Genomic DNA, 18060 nt, shown 5'->3' with positions numbered 1-18060 from the left:
CCGAGAAGGGGCTTCACGAGGTGCTCAAATTGCTCAGCGTGTAAATTTATGGAGAACACGGTTACTATTTCTAATAGCACGAAGACCCATGATTACAATATTAAGAACACACTCAATTGTAAATCTAAAGGGGTTATTTACTGCATATTATGCCCTTGCGACCTACCCTATGTTGGAATACGGAGGTCAGGTTCCGGATTTTGTAACATGTTAGAAATGTCAAAAATGCACAAAGAGATCTTGATAATTTAAAAAAAAAAATCACAACCATTGCTAGACATTTTCTAATTAAGCATAATGCAGATAGTACACTCCTGAGGGCCTTCGCAATTGAAAAAGTCACGCTGGGCATACGAGGTGGAGACCTTGAGAGGGCCCTTCTACGAAGGGAGACTAGATGGATTACGCAATTAGAATCTATGATCCCAAAAGGCTTGAAAGATTACATAGGCTTTGCCATGTTTTAATAGAACTTCTGACGTCACTATTCTTAGGCAATGTTACTTGGACTTTATTACCATAATTGATGCACTGCATATTTTTGTATAAATAACTTTCTCGCATCGATAAGAATATTTATTGCATGTTTCTGTTGTGTTTTCAATAGTTCGAGTATATCACTTGCATGGAGTGGTGGCGGGGATGCGGAGTCGTTTCTTGGGTGCTCGGCTCGTGGCCGGGTTGACGAGAGTGTGGAGTAGTTTGCGCCTTCAACGGACCATCAACCTGAGACCTATGGGTTAAAGATCTACACTATGACCAGCATCCTTCTCAAAGATCTAGACATGATATGACACATCACAATGGACTTAAAGTAGCTATTATGCTCCTGGACATTTATCTGGACGAAGCTTATTGCTTTATATCATCTACCCTCCTTTCACACTTATTTCCATTCATTTGTGTGAGCAAACCTCCCCTAATGAGCTAATTTGGGGTTCGGTCATTCTCTTATGATAACACATTTTTTGTGGTCAATTTGGCTGATAGATGTGAGGCTTTGTATATATATATTTTTTGAGACAGCATCAACCTGCCTAAATACGATTGTAGAGTCCCCCTTGCGCATGCATGAGTTTAATGTATTATGCTTAATGCAGATATGTAAGTGTATTATATATACATTGTACGGTGACCATAACAGTGTCTCCAACTATGCGTAAGAACGCTTCTTGATGGATCCTGACGAATTAGTATAGTGGATGAGTGATTTACGCATTGCGCTGCTTTGCGCATGCGCACTATGCAATATGGCGTTATGCAGGCTGTCTTGGTACTCATAGAAGTCTCTCATCTGTCTTGGCTGCTCTGCGCATGTCCCTTATGCCAACGCTGCGCATGCGCAATATGCGTTAAGCCTGTACATGGGGAGTATATGCCTCTGCATCGTGCCGCACGAACTCCTGTGTTGCGGCTTCGATGCGCATGCGCATTACGCATGGTGACGTCATACAGGAACTAGTTGTTGACACCATGCGTTCCACCTTGACACTCGGAAGCACGGACTACTACTCACAGTAAAGATTACACACAGCTGCTTACCTCCTCATTTGGCGCGAAAATCAACCCTTTTTAAACAGTGTTCTGTCCTAGCTTCCTCACCACTCCAAGTCTAAGTCCTCTAACGAAACGCATAGGAGTGGGGGTGCTAGGCAGGACCCCTGGATTATGCAGTCACGTAACAATGCTACCTAACATTGTTGTGATTATCTTTCTGGACTTTGAACGCTTTTGATACTTATGAATGCAATATACAGGCTATTTAACTTTGCACTCTTTTTGAGAGCACATATTTTTCATGTCACATGCGGGGTATTATATTCTTTGTATAGAGTGATCCTCAGGGCTCAGCAACCAACTTCCCACAGACTCAAATTGCTGTGGGTTTGGATAAATATATCAGCCTTTAAGAGGCGAAATCTATGCTTGATGAGGAAGTATTTTATATATACTGGCTTATCACTCCATGTCCTTACGGACTTATTCCACCAGATGCATGTCTCATTAATTTGGAATCTGAAATAGTCTGTCAAAGAGTTTTTTGCATATCAAAGTGATTCATACATTTTTGTCTATACTAGGCATTAGGGTTTACACAATTAGTTCATCCCTATATCATGCAACAGTGTTTCTTTTGGGTAGTATTCGTGTCAGGGGTCCTAGCCTAATTTTTAAATATTTGTGTACTGTGATCTATTTCTCTTTGTGTCAATTAATAAATAGTTATTTCTTATATGGTATACCTGAGTGCTCCATAGCGGGTCTTTCTTTTTGTCACATCCATCCATACATATACATGCATACATATACATATATATATATATATATATATATATATATATATATATATTGTTCGACAAATCACCCAAAAATCTACTCGCCCAACCAAAAAATCTACTCGCCACCTAGTCCCGCCCCCAACCCCGCCCCTAGTCCCACCCCCAACCCTAGTCCCGCCCCCAACCCCGCTTTAAAATAAAATATATAAATAAAATACATTTAATAAATTCCTAGTCAGAACAACATTCATTTTTGACATAAATGTATTTATTGTATTACATTATACTACAATTAGTCCTTGTTACGTGTGTGTGTGTGCGTAAATTTCAGATCTAGAAATAAAAGCCAGATGTGAATGACTAGTTTCCTGAACCCCTTAACCAGTGTCTGGACGTCCCCGCTTCACAATATCTAAAGCAGTAATCCCGCCTGGGATCTTACCTGATCCGCAGTCCCTCAATATCCAGGTACCTCATTCCCGCAATGTTATACATTGGAGGGGATGTGTTCCCTACCTGTCTTCTGGGTTAGGGGGGATTCCGATATCTTCCGTGTGAAGCTTGAGTCAGATCTGGAAGACAGCAGTATAGGTTATTTCGGTGTAGTATAGGGCAAGTAAGATATATAGGGTAAATAAGAGATCCAGAGTGTGGGGGGGTTAGAGAGAGAGAGGGAGAGAGAGAGTGGGGGGGAGAGAGAGAGTGTGGGGGGGGGAGAGAGAGAGAGTGTGGGGGGGAGAGAGAGAGAGTGTAGGGGGGAGAGAGAGAGAGTGTGGGGGGGAGAAAGAGAGAGTGGGGAGAGAGAGAGAGAAGAGAGAGAGAGTGGGGAGAGAGAGAGAGAGAGTGGGGGCAGAGAGAGAGAGTGGGGGGAGAGAGTGGGGGGAGAGAGAGAGTGGGGGGAGAGAGAGAGAGTGGGGGGAGAGAGTGTAAGGAATCCGCTCCGCGGTTTACTGGTTGCCTTACCTTGCAGACAAGTGCAGTCCTGGAGCATCTCTCCTGATGTTTGCTGCAGCCTGGATTCACTCACCAAAGCAATACACACTCCCTCTGGTATCTACTGCAGCTGTGCAGCCTATCACTGCAACCTAGACTTGCATTCATTCATTGGAGCAGTACCTTCACACACCCCTCCAGGGATTGGCCCGCTGGCCTTTAAGTACTGTCTTCCCATAATGCTCCCTGCCGAGCATAGTCCTAACTGGATGTCTACTGTTTTGCCACAAGCCCTCGCTTGTTCTCCTATGCTGATATCAGGTTCCGCCCTGCGTCCTTCAGCTTCCTTCAAGCCGCTTGTTCTCCTATGCTGATACCAGGTTCCGCCCTGCGTCCTTCAGCTCCCTTCAAGCCGCTTGTTCTCCTATGCTGATACGGAGGTTCCGCCCTGCGTCCTTCAGCTTCCTTCAAGCTCCCGCTTGTTCTCCTGCGCTGAAGCAAAGGTATCCCCTATGTCTTCAGCTTCCTGCTTTCCTGCACTGAGGCAAAGGTATTCCCCGTGCCCTTCTGTCTCCTGATTCCTGCACTGTAGCGGAGGTTTCCCTGTGGATCTTCAGCTTCCTGGTTCCTGGGGCCTACTCTTTCCCTAATCTAGAGAGGCTGTGTCCTGGTTCCTGCGCTGTTACAGAGGATTCCCCAGCCGCTCAGGACTCTTGCGCTGTAGCACTGGTGCACCCGTGCAGCAAAGCGGTGTGCTACTCTGGTCTGCCTACCATCTCCTGTGACCAGTACCATGGGCCATGGTCGTCGCTCGCGCAGAGGCCAACCCCGCGCTCCTAAGCTGAAGCGGGGCTCTCCTGACTACCTGTTGCCGAACTCTTGCCTGAAAAATGTTTATCCTGATGTCTCCTGTCCTGACCCTGGCTTCTACAACGACGACGCTGTCTTCTCCAATCCTGATCCTGCGATGTACGACAACGAACTGCGCAATCCGGATCAGCCTGCGCGGTCTCAGGTCGGTGCTTTTACAACCCCACCTCAGCCTCGCGGTCCGGTCCTGGTTTGTGGCGAGCAGAACCCTGACAGAGAGAGAGGGTGTGGGGGGGAGAGAGAGGGTGTGGGGGGGAGAGGGTGTGGGGGGGAGAGAGAGGGTGTGGGGGAGAGAGAGGGTGTGGGGGAGAGAGAGGGTGTGGGGGAAAGAGAGAGTGTGGGGGGAGAGACACAGAGGGGAGAAACGGTGGGTGACACACACAGAGAGTGGGTGATACACAGAGAGAGGGTGACTGACTGACTGGGGGGGGTGACTGACGGGGGGGTGACCGACTGGGGGGGTGACTGACTGGGGGGGTGGTGACTGATTGGGGGGGGTGGTGACTGATTGGGGGGGTGACTGATTGGGGGGGTACCTCTGGTGTCACACACATACACATGCTCCCATACACACATACACTTGCTCCCATACACATGCTCCCATACACATACACACATACACTTGCTCCCATACACATACACACATACACTTGCTCCCATACACATACACACATACACTTGCTCCCATACACATACACACATACACTTGCTCCCATACACATACACACATACACTTGCTCCCATACACATACACACATACACATGCTCCCATACACATACACTTGCTCCCATACACATACACACATACACACATACACTTGCTCCCATACACATACACACATACACATGCTCCCATACACATACACACATACACTTGCTCCCATACACATACACACATACACATGCTCCCATACACATACACTTGCTCCCATAACATACACACATACACATGCTCCCATACACATACACACATACACTTGCTCCCATACACATATACACATGCTCCCATACACATACACACATACACTTGCTCCCATACACATACACACTTGCTCCCATACACATACACTTGCTCCCATACACTTGCTCCCATACACTTGCTCACACACACACACGGGGGGGCCGCGACCAGCACCACCACCACGCTCCTCCCCCACCCACCCGCGCCCATCTCCCGCTCGTGGGGGGGGGGGGCAGGCCGACACCCCCCCCATACCTCACGCAGGTATATTGGAAGCTTTGGGGAGGCAGGGTGGGTGGGAGGCACGTGGCGAGGTATCCCCCAGGGGACAGTCAGCCCCGCAGTGGCCGCCACTACCCTGCTCTCCTCGCCGGCATGTCTTCACAGTGCGCGGCCAAGCAGCTTTGCAGACTGCTTCTTCCCCCCAACCCGCGCCGGCATGAAGCTAGCTGGCGGGGAGGCGGCAGGGTAGGGCCGAGCCCCCCCACCCCCCCCCCCCGCACGCCAACCGGGCTGCCAGCAGTGGGGACCTCCCGCCCCGGGCAGCGATCGGTGGATCGAGGGGGAAGGGGACAGGAGCAGGGGACAGGAGGAGGGGAAGGGGACAGGAGCAGGGGACAGGAGGAGGGGAAGGGGACAGGAGCAGGGGACAGGAGCAGGGGAATGGAGGAGGGGACAGGAGGAGGGGAAGGGGACAGGAGCAGGGGACGGGGACAGGAGGAGGGGACAGGAGAGCTGCCGCGGTGGGGAGTAGGGAACCATGTAGGGACCAGGGGGATCGCAGGGAAGGAGCAGAGGGGCCGCAGCATGGCGAGTACTTACTCTTGATGTCCGGGCAGAAAGAATGGCTGCTCGTTGGGGGCGGGCTCATATAGAGCCTGGCCGCGCGCCCACAAAGCCTGGGAGCGCGCGCCAAACAGCTGTCAGGTAGGGAGTTTTTTTTTTTTTTTTTTTTTAAGCGCGAGCAGGGAAATTTCAGCGCAAACGGGGGAAATTTAAAAAAAAAACACGTGTGCTGCTTGGGCCAATGTTTACTCGCCTGGGGGTTAAATCCACCCGCCCCGGGCGAGTAAATGTATAGGATTGTCGAACACTGTATATATATATATATATATATATATATATATATATATATATATATATATATATATATATAAAACAACATTACCATTCTCACGTCCGGTAAAGGAAGACTGTACTCCGATCAATGTAAACAAAAAAAGTCTGTATTAGGCATAGATACAAGATAAATAGGCCGCCTAGTCCAATTGTGATGTAGTGCAATGTTGTGCAGAATGCAACAACAACTCACTATGTCAGCAACCTTCTGTGGCGAATACTGTGGGGCCCACGAGATCTATCAAGACATCTGAAGCAACTTTTCAACAGTACAAATGTCCTCTCAATCACCGAACGGGTGGATATGTGGGCCGAACTATATCGTTCCTGTGAAGGGGTTTGAGTATTACCCAGTGGGGTCAGAAGCCATGGCCGGCTTCTATATCCTGAGTCGCCTATAAAAGAGTTAAAACACATGAATGTTAAACTAATATGTAACATATATTCCAAATATTGCCTCTTGCCATGTCCTAGTACAGCGGTGCGCAAACTGGGGGGCGCGAGACTGCCGGCGGGGGGGCGCGGGGTTTACAGAGGCCCCGCGCGTTTCCCGAAGGCACTTAAATTAAGTGCCGGGGGAGCTGCAGGGCCTCTGTAAACCTTCACTTACCTAGGCTCCGGCAGCTTCCTTCCTGCGTCGCCATGGCAACGTGGCGTCGAGGTCATGTGACGTCATGTTGCTATGGCAACGTGACGTCATGATGCCGGAGCGCAGGTGAGTGGGGGTTAGGGGGGGCGCGGGAGTGGGGACCGCCGGTAGGGGGGCGCAGGGAAAAAAGTTTGCGCCCCCCTGTCCTAGTACATGAAACAGAGTGAAGAATATACCACACATATGCCATTACAATACAATATTCTTGAATAATTAGCTTAGACATACTGTAATCACGACATCCGTTGAACATTAAATATATAAAATAACACCTCTGATGCCTATAGTATTAATCCTGCAATGTGGAAGCAATGACTGTGTGTATTGGCCACTAATTCCCTGTTGTTGTGTGATTAATAATTGAAGACTATTTAAAGCTGCATAACATGGATTATATATTTTCAATGTAACATAAATTGCAAATGTAACAAATAATTTGTGGTTACATTATATATTAGCAAAACATAATGAAACATTAACCTCTACATGAAATTTAGATGTAAGTGCAGTTTGTATAACATTGACTGACCCAATAGACAACCGTCCTCGAATTCCCTCCGCTTCAAATGCACGGAAGACTGATGAGTTCTGCAGGATATGTGAATCGTGGCAGGCACCTGGGAATAGGGCTACCACACTCAGAATTTTCATGTGCGCGTCACATACGACCTGCAGATTAAGCAAGTGGTAATGTTTACGGAAACGCCTCTCGCCTTCACATAGCGGGGTCAGCGCAACATGTCAGCACAACATCACATTGTGTAGCCCTGCTACATTATAAAATGCAGTCTTCAGTGCCTGCCACTCTGTCTGCTCACTAGAAAATGTATAGAATTCCTAGCGCATCTAGTCAGTGCACATAGAAACTGGCTAAGGACCCGCGAAAATGTTGGCTGCAAAACCCCACCTACTATGCCCACAGTTGTCTGAAAAGACGCTGAAGTAAGAAAATGTGATGAGCACAGCAATTTAACAAGGCCTGGCACTGCATGACTCCTGTCTGTTGATGGCTCTAAATCTTCTCTTAACTCCTCATAGAGTTCAAAGATAGCCGCTGAGCTCAAATCGATAGTGCCTGATGATGTCGGCCTCACTTAACCCCTCTAGGGAGCATCTTGCTGGGAAATATCGGGGTGCCAATTCACGCCTCACGGGGAATTGTAACTCCCTCTCTCTCCTCATCCTTAATTCTAATATAATCTCCCTCCCACTCCTCACAAAGTACTCCATCAAACCACAATTCACAATGACATCCATTTCACCCTCGAAGGTAAGTGTTTGCTTATAGCCTTTATATAGGCAGCGTAATAACCAACATTAGTGCAAACAATAGCACGTGTTGTATACTATGTAGAACATTTGGATTGTATTAATCCAAGCAGTCATTATAGTTTGAATGAGAAGTGTTACACACATAATATAAAATGATGTAATCAGAAAATAAACACCATTCATGAATCCATAGTCAAAACGATGATTCGACACAATATGAAGAATTGTTGTTAAAAATCACACAATCATTACATTTGTATGTAACATGTTGAATCATAAAGGTGTTAAATCACAAGTACTACTTGGTTTTCCTAGAGAGGTGTGGCAGAAGGTTTGATTAGTGTCAGGGTGGTTGTTTTCTGATCATGGCAGTATTGCCCTTTAAATTAAACCCCTCCTAACATTTGCAGTTAGACTATAAAGTTATAAAGATGGATGTCATTCAATTGTTATTAATTTGTATTCAATAACGTTTTATCCTTCGATTCAATTAATGTGAATCAGCTCCATGAACCCCGAAAGCCACACGGTTATTCACACCAACACCCGGGGAACCCGGGGGCCACACATTACTCATGCCAAGAGCAGGGGGCCACACAGTTATTCACGTCAACACCCAGGGACACCTGCCGGCCTGTTGTATTAATTTTGTGTTGAAAAAAAAAAACCGTAAACAATGATTTTCTTCATGGCTCCATTTCGTTTGCTCCAGCCTTTAGCTGGTGCAAAAATCTGGCGTGCTTTTAAAGTATGATTCACTTATCACTGCTTAGTGAACCGCGCTGACTGGCAAAAAAACTGCACATTTCCATTTTTTGCCTGATCAGACGATATTTTTTTGCTGAAAAAATGCCTTTTACGGCCGATAAAGCACTGTTATCACTGCTTAGTAAATCGCACAGCAGGCAGTATCGGTCTTAAAAGTCCTATCCTCTCTCCTCCCCCCCCCCCCCCTCCCATAGCCGTTCAAGAGGCAAGAGAAGCTCCGACCGCCGCATTAGGCTGCGCTTATAGTGATGGCGACAACGCCGTCGTGTCAAAACAAATGCATTGTCGTCGTCGCGTGCGCTTATAGTAAATGCGACGGCTTGGTCGCGATCGCTGGATGTCATCTCAATTTGATTTTTCCAGCGACCGCAGCCTGACGTCACCGTCGCGTAGCCGGCACTAGAAGCGTAGCCTTAGACTCCCCCTTCCCCACGCCCCGCATCGGGAGGGATGCGGGGGGTGGGGGTTGGGGGTGTGTTTCGGTTGAGACATGGCTACATATATATATACACATATATATACACATATATATATATATATATATATATATATATATATATATATATATATATATATATATATATACGTAGAGGTATTAGTACCATGTTAGCCGAGCTTCAATAATTAAAAAATAAATAGATGATACCGTTCTGTGGCTAACGAAATGCTTTTATTTGTGCGAGCTTTCGAAATACACTGATCTCTTCTTCCGGCGATGTTACAATGAATAAAGCAAAAGGTAAACTTAAAAACAGTGTGTCTTGGAATGTTATCTGTGCTAGTCCTTCCCCCGGTGTGGATGTGTTTTATTGCTAGAGGTGTCAAAGGGTTCTTGAAAGCAAGTGAAGAAAGAGTGTGTATGTGTAACAGTGTGAATAAAAATGAATGGAGAGCCCACAGTATATACAGTGCTTTACACAAGGTGTGTGTGGAGTTGGAGTGGATATAAATGGTGTGGGTGGGTGTGGAAATGGGAGGGTTTGTAGCACAACTAAAAGTGTGTGTGGATACTTTGTGGTCCCTATTGGTGTATAGGGATGGAAAAACAAGGAGTATTAGTATGTGTGAGAGACAGCTGTGTGTGCATACATATAGCACAGTATGGCCACAGTATGTATGGCCTATACACCAATAGGGACCACAAAGTATCCACACACACTTTTAGTTGTGCTACAAACCCTCACATTTCCACACCCACCCACACCATTTATATCAACTCCACCTCCACACACACCTTGTGTAAAGCACTGTATATACTGTGGGCTCTCCATTCATTTTTATTCACACTGTTACACATACACACTCTTTCTTCACTTGCTTTCAGGAACCCTTTGACACCTCTAGCAATAAAACACATCCACACCGGGGGAAGGACCAGCACAGATAACATTCCAAGAGACACTGTTTTTAAGTATACCCTTGCTTCATTCATTGTAACTTTGCCGGAAGAAGAGATCAGTGTATCTCGAAAGCTCGCACAAATAAAAGCATTTCGTTAGCCACAGAACGGTATCATCTATTTATTTTTTGATTATATATAGATAGATAGATATGTAACGGGTATTCCCTGTGAATACAGACGCTACTACCTGCTGTGTAAACCTGTGTGGCTCTCAGGAGCCTAAGCCTCCGCTTGGGGAGCCTGGGGTACACACATATAATGCGCTCTCGTGGTTCAACGCCTCCACCTGGGAGGGATCCCAACGGAGTGGGAGGAGGCCCTCGCAGGAAACAATCACGTTAAGCAAACAGTTGTAAAACAGAACAGGCTTTACTGCATATATGAGAATAACGTTCACTAAACACATTAAAGGTTAGCATTGCATAAGGATATTGCATAATCCCCACACCCACCACCGTGTGCCCCCACACCGTGTCCACAGAATAACCCCCCCTTGTCCTGTGGTCAGCGCTGCCACTATGTGAGAGTACTCTCGTGTGTGCATGTGTGTAACGTTACCTGCCCAGTGCGACGGCACCTGGGCGTTAAAGACTCTTTGCAAAGGATCAGATGACTTTAGGACGACGTCCAGTTCCTCCGGTGAGAAGATCTGTGAGGGCGGTCCACCCTTGGTACGGTTCCGCTCTCTGTGCTGAGCAGGCTTGATCCCAAGCCTCTGGAAGGAAGCGCAGCGTCCGCTGTGTCCCTAACTGGCGCTGGATAGTAAGGGTCAGGGTCCCTAACCTGGGGCCTGTCCCTACAACACTCAATATTACTGGTGGCTCAGGGCTATCTGGGGCCTAGGGGGCTGTTGGCCTAGGGCAGGGAGTCACTGACTCCTGCACCCTACCTCCTTCCCCTAGCTGCTCCGGACGACAACTGCCTCGCTACAAAACCCCCGCGAAATGTAACTAATCTCTGCAGGGAGATGCTGCAGCCCTATTGGCTCCCTGGTGTCACGTGGAGTCCCCTAAAGCTAGGGTGACCAGATTTTGAAAATGAAAAACTGGGACATTTTTTTTTTGTTTTACATAACAGTTTATTTATTGTAGTACACTTATACTTACTACCATTAGTCCTTGTTACAAAGTTGTGCGTGTGTGTGTGTGTGTGTTGACCTCACTAATCGAACAAAAAATAACCAGATGTGAATGATTCTGAACCCCTTAACCAGTGTTAGGATGCCCCCTCTTCACAATTTCTAAAGCAGCAATCCCGCCTGGGATCTTACCTGATCCGCAGTCCCTCAAGGTACTATACTGGAGGGGAGGTGTTCCCTACCTGTCTTCCGAGGTCTCCCGTGTGAAACTTGAGTCAGATCTGGAAGAAAGAAGGGTAGGTTACTTCGGTGTAGGTATACGGCAGTTAAGATAAGACAGGTAGGGTGAGAGAGACAGAGAGGGTGAGAGAGACAGAGAGGGTGAGAGAGACAGAGAGGGTGAGAGAGACAGAGAGGGTGAGAGAGACAGAGAGGGTGAGAGAGACAGAGAGGGTGAGAGAGACGGAGAGGGTGAGAGAGACGGAGAGGGTGAGAGAGACGGAGAGGGTGAGAGAGACGGAGAGGGTGAGAGAGACGGAGAGGGTGAGAGAGACGGAGAGGGAGAGAGAGAGGGTGAGAGAGACAGAGAGGGTGAGAGAGACAGAGAGGGTGAGAGAGACAGAGAGGGTGAGAGAGACAGAGAGGGTGAGAGAGACAGAGAGGGTGAGAGAGACAGAGAGGGTGAGAGAGACAGAGAGGGTGAGAGAGACAGAGAGGGTGAGAGAGACAGAGAGGGTGAGAGAGACAGAGAGGGTGAGAGAGACAGAGAGGGAGAGAGAGACAGAGAGGGTGAGAGAGACAGAGAGGGTGAGAGAGACAGAGAGGGTGAGAGAGACAGAGAGAGACAGAGAGGGAGAGAGAGACAGAGAGGGTGAGAGAGACAGAGAGGGTGAGAGAGACAGAGAGGGTGAGAGAGACAGAGAGGGTGAGAGAGACAAAGAGGGTGAGAAAGACAGAGAGGGTGAGAGAGACAGAGAGGGTGAGAGAGACAGAGAGGGTGTGAGAGAAAGAGGGAGAGAGAGAGGGTGAGAGAGACAGAGAGGGAGAGACAGAGACAGAGAGGGAGACCGAGAGGGTGAGAGAGACAGAGATGGTGAGAGAGAGGATGAGAGCGACAGAGAGGGAGAGAGAGGGTGAGAGAGACAGAGAGAGACAGAGAGGGAGAGAGAGAGGGTGATAGAGACAGAGAGGGAGACAGAGAGAGAGACAGAGAGGGAGAGAGAGAGAGAGAGGGAGAGAGAGACAGAGAGGGTGAGACAGCCAGAGAGGGAGAGACAGAGAGGGAGACAGAGAGGGTGAGAGAGAAAGAGAGGGTGAGAGAGAGGATGAGAGCGACAGAGAGGGTGAGAGAGACAGAGAGGGAGGGAGAGAGGGTGAGAGAGACAGAGAGGGAGAGAGAGAGGGTGAGAGAGACAGAGGGGGAGAGAGAGAGGGTGAGAGAGACAGAGGGAGAGAGAGAGGGTGAGAGAGACAGAGAGGGTGAGAGAGAGAGAGGGTGAGAGAGACAGAGAGGGTGAGAGAGACAGAGAGGGTGAGAGAGACAGAGAGGGTGAGAGAGACAGAGAGACAGAGAGGGAGGGTGAGAGAGACAGAGAGACAGAGAGGGAGGGTGAGAGAGACAGAGAGGGTGAGGAGACAGAGAGGGTGAGAGAGACAGAGAGGGTTAGAGAGACAGAGAGGGTGAGAGAGACACAGAGAGGGTGAGAGAGACACAGAGAGGGTGAGAGAGACACAGAGAGGGTGAGAGAGACAGAGAGGGTGAGAGAGACAGAGAGGGTGAGAGAGACAGAGAGGGTGAGAGAGACAGAGAGGGTGAGAGAGACAGAGAGGGAGAGAGAGACAGAGAGGGAGAGAGGGGGTGAGAGAGACAGAGAGGGAGAGAGAGACAGAGAGGGTGAGAGAGACAGAGAGTGTGAGAGAGACAGAGAGGGTGAGAGAGACAGAGAGGGTGAGAGAGACAGAGAGGGAGAGAGAGACAGAGAGGGTGAGAGAGACAGAGAGGGTGAGAGAGACAGAGAGGGTGAGAGAGACAGAGAGAGACAGAGAGGGAGAGAGAGACAGAGAGGGTGAGAGAGACAGAGAGGGTGAGAGAGACGGAGAGGGTGAGAGAGACGGAGAGGGTGAGAGAGACGGAGAGGGTGAGAGAGACGGAGAGGGAGAGAGAGAGGGTGAGAGAGACAGAGAGGGTGAGAGAGACAAAGAGGGTGAGAGAGACAGAGAGGGTGAGAGAGACAGAGAGGGTGAGAGAGACAGAGAGGGTGAGAGAGACAGAGAGGGTGAGAGAGACAGAGAGGGTGAGAGAGACAGAGAGGGTGAGAGAGACAGAGAGGGTGAGAGAGACAGAGAGGGTGAGAGAGACAGAGAGGGTGAGAGAGACAGAGAGGGAGAGAGAGACAGAGAGGGTGAGAGAGACAGAGAGGGTGAGAGAGACAGAGAGGGTGAGAGAGACAGAGAGAGACAGAGAGGGAGAGAGAGACAGAGAGGGTGAGAGAGACAGAGAGACAGAGAGGGTGAGAGAGACAGAGAGGGTGAGAGAGACAGAGAGGGTGAGAGAGACAGAGAGGGTGAGAGAGACAAAGAGGGTGAGAGAGACAGAGAGGGTGAGAGAGACAGAGAGGGTGTGAGAGAGAGAGGGAGAGAGAGGGGGTGAGAGAGACAGAGAGGGAGAGAGAGAGACAGAGAGGGAGACCGAGAGGGTGAGAGAGACAGAGATGGTGAGAGAGAGGATGAGAGCGACAGAGAGGGAGAGAGAGGGTGAGAGAGACAGAGAGAGACAGAGAGGGAGAGAGAGAGGGTGATAGAGACAGAGAGGGAGAGAGAGACAGAGAGAGAGACAGAGAGGGAGAGAGAGAGAGAGAGAGGGAGAGAGAGACAGAGAGGGTGAGACAGCCAGAGAGGGAGAGACAGAGAGGGAGACAGAGAGGGTGAGAGAGAAAGAGAGGGTGAGAGAGAGGATGAGAGTGACAGAGAGGGTGAGAGAGACAGAGAGGGAGGGAGAGAGGGTGAGAGAGACAGAGAGGGAGAGAGAGAGGGTGAGAGAGACAGAGGGGGAGAGAGAGAGGGTGAGAGAGACAGAGGGAGAGAGAGAGGGTGAGAGAGACAGAGAGGGTGAGAAAGAGAGAGGGTGAGAGAGACAGAGAGGGTGAGAGAGACAGAGAGGGTGAGAGAGACAGAGAGGGTGAGAGAGACAGAGAGACAGAGAGGGAGGGTGAGAGAGACAGAGAGACAGAGAGGGAGGGTGAGAGAGACAGAGAGGGTGAGGAGACAGAGAGGGTGAGAGAGACAGAGAGGGTTATAGAGACAGAGAGGGTGAGAGAGACACAGAGAGGGTGAGAGAGACACAGAGAGGGTGAGAGAGACACAGAGAGGGTGAGAGAGACAGAGAGGGTGAGAGAGACAGAGAGGGTGAGAGAGACAGAGAGGGTGAGAGAGACAGAGAGGGTGAGAGAGACAGAGAGGGTGAGAGAGACAGAGAGGGAGAGAGAGACAGAGAGGGAGAGAGGGGGTGAGAGAGACAGAGAGGGAGAGAGAGACAGAGAGGGAGAGAGAGGGAGAGAGAGAGGGTGACAGAGAGGGTGAGAGAGACAGAGAGGGTGAGAGAGACAGAGAGAGACAGAGAGGGAGAGAGAGAGACAGAGAGGGTGAGAGAGAGACAGAGAGGGTGAGAGAGACAGAGAGGGTGAGAGAGACAGAGAGGGTGAGAGAGACAGAGAGACAGAGAGGGTGAGAGAGACAGAGAGGGAGGGTGAGAGAGACAGAGAGGGTGAGGAGACAGAGAGGGTGAGAGAGACAGAGAGGGTGAGAGAGAGACAGAGAGGGTGAGAGAGAGACAGAGAGGGTGAGAGAGAGACAGAGAGGGTGAGAGAGACAGAGAGGGTGAGAGAGACAGAGAGGGTGAGAGAGACAGAGAGGGTGAGAGAGACAGAGAGGATGAGAGAGACAGAGAGGATGAGAGAGACAGAGAGACAGAGAGGGTGAGAGAGACAGAGAGGGTGAGAGAGACAGAGAGGGTGAGAGAGACAGAGAGGGTGAGAGAGACAGAGAGGGAGAGAGAGACAGAGAGGGAGAGAGGGGGTGAGAGAGACAGAGAGGGAGAGAGAGACAGAGAGGGAGAGAGAGAGGGTGACAGAGAGGGTGACAGAGACAGAGAGGGTGAGAGAGACAGAGAGGGAGAGAGAGACAAAGAGGGAGAGAGAGACAGAGAGGGAGAGAGAGACAGAGAGAGAGAGAGAGAGACAGAGAGGGTGAGAGAGAGACAGAGAGGGTGAGAGAGAGACAGAGAGGGTGAGAGAGAGACAGAGAGGGTGAGAGAGAGACAGAGAGGGTGAGAGAGAGACAGAGAGGGTGAGAGAGAGACAGAGAGGGTGAGAGAGACAGAGAGGGTGAGAGAGACAGAGAGGGTGAGAGAGACAGAGAGGGTGAGAGAGACAGAGAGGGTGAGAGAGACAGAGAGGGTGAGAGAGAGGGTGAGAGAGACAGAGAGGGAGAGAGAGACAGAGAGGGTGAGAGAGACAGAGAGGGTGAGAGAGACAGAGAGAGACAGAGAGGGAGAGAGAGACAGAGAGGGTGAGAGAGACAGAGAGGGTGAGAGAGACAGAGAGGGTGAGAGAGACGGAGAGGGTGAGAGAGACGGAGAGGGTGAGAGAGACGGAGAGGGAGAGAGAGAGGGTGAGAGAGACAGAGAGGGTGAGAGAGACAGAGAGGGTGAGAGAGACAGAGAGGATGAGAGAGACAGAGAGGGTGAGAGAGACAGAGAGGGTGAGAGAGACAGAGAGGGTGAGAGAGACAGAGAGGGTGAGAGAGACAGAGAGGGTGAGAGAGACAGAGAGGGTGAGAGAGACAGAGAGGGAGAGAGAGACAGAGAGGGTGAGAGAGACAGAGAGGGTGAGAGAGACAGAGAGGGTGAGAGAGACAGAGAGAGACAGAGAGGGAGAGAGAGACAGAGAGGGTGAGAGAGACAGAGAGGGTGAGAGAGACAGAGAGGGTGAGAGAGACAGAGAGGGTGAGAGAGACAAAGAGGGTGAGAAAGACAGAGAGGGTGAGAGAGACAGAGAGGGTGAGAGAGACAGAGAGGGTGTGAGAGAGAGAGGGAGAGAGAGGGGGTGAGAGAGACAGAGAGGGAGAGAGAGAGACAGAGAGGGAGACCGAGAGGGTGAGAGAGACGGAGAGGGTGAGAGAGACGGAGAGGGAGAGAGAGAGGGTGAGAGAGACAGAGAGGGTGAGAGAGACAGAGAGGGTGAGAGAGACAGAGAGGATGAGAGAGACAGAGAGGATGAGAGAGACAGAGAGGGTGAGAGAGACAGAGAGGGTGAGAGAGACAGAGAGGGTGAGAGAGACAGAGAGGGTGAGAGAGACAGAGAGGGTGAGAGAGACAGAGAGGGTGAGAGAGACAGAGAGGGTGAGAGAGACAGAGAGGGAGAGAGAGACAGAGAGGGTGAGAGAGACAGAGAGGGTGAGAGAGACAGAGAGGGTGAGAGAGACAGAGAGAGACAGAGAGGGAGAGAGAGACAGAGAGGGTGAGAGAGACAGAGAGGGTGAGAGAGACAGAGAGGGTGAGAGAGACAGAGAGGGTGAGAGAGACAAAGAGGGTGAGAAAGACAGAGAGGGTGAGAGAGACAGAGAGGGTGAGAGAGACAGAGAGGGTGTGAGAGAGAGAGGGAGAGAGAGGGGGTGAGAGAGACAGAGAGGGAGAGAGAGAGACAGAGAGGGAGACCGAGAGGGTGAGAGAGACAGAGATGGTGAGAGAGAGGATGAGAGCGACAGAGAGGGAGAGAGAGGGTGAGAGAGACAGAGAGAGACAGAGAGGGAGAGAGAGAGGGTGATAGAGACAGAGAGGGAGAGAGAGACAGAGAGAGAGACAGAGAGGGAGAGAGAGAGAGAGAGAGAGAGAGAGAGAGAGAGAGGGAGAGAGAGACAGAGAGGGTGAGACAGCCAGAGAGGGAGAGACAGAGAGGGAGACAGAGAGGGTGAGAGAGAAAGAGAGGGTGAGAGAGAGGATGAGAGCGACAGAGAGGGTGAGAGAGACAGAGAGGGAGGGAGAGAGGGTGAGAGAGACAGAGAGGGAGAGAGAGAGGGTGAGAGAGACAGAGGGGGAGAGAGAGAGGGTGAGAGAGACAGAGGGAGAGAGAGAGGGTGAGAGAGACAGAGAGGGTGAGAGAGAGAGAGGGTGAGAGAGACAGAGAGGGTGAGAGAGACAGAGAGGGTGAGAGAGACAGAGAGGGTGAGAGAGACAGAGAGACAGAGAGGGAGGGTGAGAGAGACAGAGAGACAGAGAGGGAGGGTGAGAGAGACAGAGAGGGTGAGGAGACAGAGAGGGTGAGAGAGACAGAGAGGGTTAGAGAGACAGAGAGGGTGAGAGAGACACAGAGAGGGTGAGAGAGACACAGAGAGGGTGAGAGAGACACAGAGAGGGTGAGAGAGACAGAGAGGGTGAGAGAGACAGAGAGGGTGAGAGAGACAGAGAGGGTGAGAGAGACAGAGAGGGTGAGAGAGACAGAGAGGGTGAGAGAGACAGAGAGGGAGACAGAGAGGGAGAGAGGGGGTGAGAGAGACAGAGAGGGAGAGAGAGAGACAGAGAGGGAGAGAGAGGGAGAGAGAGAGGGTGACAGAGAGGGTGAGAGAGACAGAGAGGGTGAGAGAGACCGAGAGAGACAGAGAGGGAGAGAGAGAGACAGAGAGGGTGAGAGAGAGACAGAGAGGTTGAGAGAGACAGAGAGGGTGAGAGAGACA

At 50.2% G+C, this 18060-nt stretch overlaps 1 long non-coding RNA gene across 1 annotated transcript; it reads right to left on the bottom strand.

Moving 5' to 3' along the window:
• Positions 1 to 318: 318 nt before the first annotated feature.
• On the bottom strand, positions 319 to 8365 carry LOC142496471 (uncharacterized). Its single transcript, XR_012801998.1, has 3 exons — positions 7341 to 8365; positions 6356 to 6557; positions 319 to 733 (listed from the first exon to the last, which is right to left on the bottom strand). It is a non-coding gene; the product is annotated as an uncharacterized LOC142496471 (long non-coding RNA).
• Between the last annotated feature and the right edge of the window lie 9695 nt (positions 8366 to 18060).

The sequence above is a fragment of the Ascaphus truei genome, chromosome 6, assembly GCF_040206685.1.
Source record: "Ascaphus truei isolate aAscTru1 chromosome 6, aAscTru1.hap1, whole genome shotgun sequence".
NCBI classification, from domain to species: Eukaryota; Metazoa; Chordata; class Amphibia; order Anura; family Ascaphidae; genus Ascaphus; species Ascaphus truei.
This window is presented reverse-complemented; position numbering and strand designations above follow the sequence as displayed.